The following is a 4369-nucleotide window of genomic DNA, read 5'->3' as shown; positions in this document are numbered from 1 at the left end:
GAGTGTCCACAAGTTAACAGAACAGGAGCAAAATTAGGTGGATTAGAGATAATCCTGCCCTGGAGTGGCATAACATTAATCTGAATAATGAGGGCTTTTTTAAGCCACTTAAAAGATGGTAACATGCAGCCAGTCCAGGGGTTAAGAGCTCCAGAAGCCACCTAAAGTTACTGTGTAACAAGGCCCTGTGCTAACTTGAGTTTGCAGCAGTCACACTTTAAGGCTGAAAACCTTCTCTGTCTCTCATCTGTACAGCTGTGGCTTGCCATTAGAGGGTAGGCAAACAGGGGCTGGACGAGAAGCTACAGTTGTGAGTTGCCGCTACAAGGCTTGTGAGCCAGGACGGGCTTCTACCCCTGCTTGGGGGGAGGGACACACAAAGCTGGGGGAAGAGAGATAATGGGGTTGGGGTGGGTAATTAAATGAGACGTGGAAAGGAAATGGGGGTGGGGGAATGGTGGTGAAGTGAAGGAAGTCAATCACAAAGGATTAAATAAAAAGAAGTAAAAAGTTGAAAAAGAAATAAAGAGGAAGTAAATTAAAGAAGGTCTCATGTTTTAATAAATTGGCATTTGGGATTGGGGCATGGGGGTGCTGTCTATGGTTCCCAGGTTGGCTGGGAGGTGCAAGCAGTGAGAGAACTACATTTGAGGGAATTACTGCCCCTGCCCTGGGAAGGAAGCCCCAGGTTATGGGGATCCAGTCTGGCCCCCTACTTTGTTCCACCCCCTCTAGACCCTAATCCTGGACCCATTTGTACTCTGTGACATGGCTAGCTGGTATGTACTCTGCAGGCTGTTTGCATGGGGTTGCACACCTGGGGGTGGAAAGGTCACATCCTTGGGGGCAGGAGGGGGAGTTGGCTTGGTACCAGAACCACCCCAATGGCTGTAAAGTTCAGGGTGTGGAAAGTTTGTCCACAAAGAACACGAGGATGCAGGAAGGACACCAACAGGAGGGTGGGATGCTGGAGGGCTGAAACTTGGGTGGCTCGTCTGTGAGGAGTAGCCACACGTTAATGGAACACAGGCTCAGAGATGAACCTGCTCTGGAGTGGCATAAATTTAAGCTTCTTAAAGTGCACTTAAAATCACTTTCAGCCGTTAATGTGTGGACAATCCAGGGGTTAAGATTTCCAGGAGCAGCCTAAAATTAATGTATAAGAAGGCCCAAATTTGATCTTCTACTTCAACAAAGTCACAACTTGGGAGATGAAGGGAATGCTGTGGATGTAGTGTACCTGGACATCAGCAAGGCTTTTGACAAAAGTCCCACATGATCTTCTTATAAAAAAATTGGAGAAATGTGGACTACACAAAACTATTATAAGGTGGACAGACAACTTGGCTGATGGTGGCAAGCAAAGGGTAATTATAAATCCAAGTCAGAATGGCAGGAGGTTTCAAGTGGAGTCCCACAGGGGTCCATCCTGGGTTCAATGCTGTTCAATGTGTTTAATAATTATTTAGATGTTGGAATCGACAGGTTCTTGAGCCAATTTATAGACTACATGGAACTAGGAAGGATTGTGAATGTGCTGGAGGACAGAAGAGCAATTCAGAAGGATCTTGACAGGCTGGAAAGCTGGGCTGGAGGTACCAGCATGAAATTCAATGCTGACAAATTCAAGGTGCTACACCTCAGGAAGAATAATCAAAAACACCAATGCAAAATGGGTGATACCTGGCTGGATGGCAGCACTAAAGAGAAGGAATGAATCTACAGTTTGATATAGCTACACACACACACACACACACACACACACACAAATAATGGTTTTGGGCTGCATCAATACAAGCATTAGGTGCAAGATAAGGGAGGTGATAGTGACTCTTTCATTGACTCTGGTTAGGCCTCAGCTAGAGCACTGAATGTAGTTTTGGGGTGTACATTTTAAAAAGGACATAGAGAAGTTAGAGAGGGTCTATAGGTGAGTGATGATAAAGGGTTTAGAAAGCAAGTCATGTGAGAAATTGAAGGAAACAAGCACCTTTTCCACAAGCTGAATATGACTAAGAGGGGACATCATAGCAGTCTTCAAATTTCTGAAGAGCTGTCACAAGGAAGAGGGAGAAAACTTCTTCCTTGCTGCAGAGAGCAGAGCATGCACCAATGGCTTCCAACAAACGAAGTTGCAACAATGCAGGTTTAGACTGGGTATCAGGAAAATCCTCTTCACTGTTAGAGCAGTGAGGCAATGGAAGAGGTTGCCTAGGGAAGTTATAGAATAGCCATCATTAGAGATGGTCAGAAAGAGGTTGGACAAACATTGTCAGGGATGATATAGAGATAGCCATGCCTATGCTCTTCTAACGATATTTCCCATGCTTCTTGGCTTCACCGGTTGCCACATGGGGCTGGGAAGGAATTTCATAGATCATAATGAAGCAGGGCTGGAAGGAACCTCCAGAAATCTAGTCCAACCCCCTGCCTGAGGCAGGAGCATCCTTCTCCAAACCATCCCATACAAACCATAATCTAAACTCTACATAAGCCTACCATCAACATTTTCCCCCTTCCTGTTGCTAGAGATGTTGCTAGAGGGGTATTTTTCACCTCTCTCAAAAGCTTTGGGTGTTGTCTGCAACCAAGGCTGGTGATTTTGACTGGGGCATGCCAATGCTCCTGTTGAGATTTAAACCCTGGGATCCCTGCCTGGAAGGTTTTAGCCCTCTGTTCAGAGTCGGATTGATTGCCACATCTGAAGTCAGGAAGGAATTATACCGCTTGGTATAAACTGTGCGGGTTTTTGCCCTTCTCTATAGCAGGAGGCATATGATTTCTCAAAAGTATTTTAACAACCCCCACAGCAGGAGGACATTGGCTACTATTGTTCATCCTGCTTTACCTGTGACAGGCTAGGGAGTTATGTCTTGTGGTTGTGTCAGGGTTGACTGTGCAGTTTTACTAATAGGTTAGACAATGCAAAGTTGTTCCTTTTCAAGTGACACTTATCTCCTAACACAGTGGTTTTCAAACTGTGTTATGCTGGGCCCTGGGGTTTCATGACAGGTCATCAGGGGTTCTGAAAAGACATTGAGGGTAATGGTAAACAGGCTGGGAGGAGGTGTACTGCCATTGCCAGGCCATGTGGCCCATGGAGCCAAGATTAGGGGTTTCACAGCAGAAGTAGTGATATGAAAGGGTCTCATGATTTAAGGGGTGTAGGTTGTAGCCGTGTTGGTCTAAGGACATAGGCAGACAAGGTTCTTTGGGTGAATCTGATATCTTTTATTAGACCAACTTAGATCACCTTTCATGATTTAAGGCAGTTTGAAAACCACTATTGTAAGAGTTACACACTTTAGTAAGTTATAACATTCCAATGATTTGCAACTGGTGCAAGTACACGTGTGACACCACCATTACATACTACATTTAACACCTCCCAGCATTCCAGTGGTTTGCAGCCATTTCAGATAAATGTGTGACTACACCTGCAGGGCGTGTCTGCACATACAGGCACATCTGCTTGCAGCAGCTCAAATAGGAGCAGCACAAATTTGGGCCAGGGATTTTTGCCTCAGCACACAGGCCCAGACATGCACTTTGGTGTGGGGCAAGTTGTGCCACTTGGGGCAAAATAACCCTGCCTGGTTTCTCTCAGATCTGCAGCCAAGGGGAGTTAGACCCTGGGGCCAGGGCCTGTGCTGGCCCCAGCAATATAAAAATCTGCCCTGGTGGGCAGCTCAGGGCTGCTTGCCTGCAGGAGCTTCTGAGGCCTGGCCACTTGGTATCTGGGGACACTAGCCCTTGTGCCAGCTGGATTGCTGAAGCAGCCCTAACCCGGAGTGGCCCCTGCACCCTCTACCCACTGCAGCAGTCTGGCAGTGGGAGCTGCTGCCTGGCTGTGACTTGCTGCCACCTGCGACAGCATCTGCCCCCTTGGACCTGTGGCCTCAAGGCTGTGCCCTTGCCAGACCAAGACAGGGTGCCCCCACGCTGCCATCTGGGCAGCTATTGCCTAGAAGATGTGCCCCCTGAGGTGGCCCGCTTTGAACTGTCAAAGCATATCCTCTTGGCCCCAAATGGCCAAGAAGTCAGCCACCTCGTCTGCCCTCCATCTGGGTCCCCAGTGCTGGACAGGCTCCTCTGTACAGGTCTCGCCACTTGTCCTCACCAGCAAAGATCCTGGTGTTCCCTGTTTCCAAATTGCAAATACTCTGATAAGAAACCCAAATTCTCCCATTAAAATAGCCAAAATAGTATTCTTCCGCTATTAAAATGAAACACTGCTATATATAAAGAGACCAGTTGGGCAATGTTTTATTGATATATTTACAAATGTAAAGCAATTTGGAGGGAGGGTTGGGGCGGGTATGTGGATGAGGGGTTTGTGGGGGTGGCTTGGGGATGTGGGTGTTGTGGG

This window comes from Gavialis gangeticus, unplaced genomic scaffold, assembly GCF_001723915.1.
Source record: "Gavialis gangeticus isolate Ggan-Ray unplaced genomic scaffold, GavGan_comp1, whole genome shotgun sequence".
In the NCBI taxonomy this organism is placed as follows: Eukaryota; Metazoa; Chordata; order Crocodylia; family Gavialidae; genus Gavialis; species Gavialis gangeticus.
The sequence above is the reverse complement of the archived record's forward strand: the minus strand, read 5'-3'. Positions refer to the sequence as shown.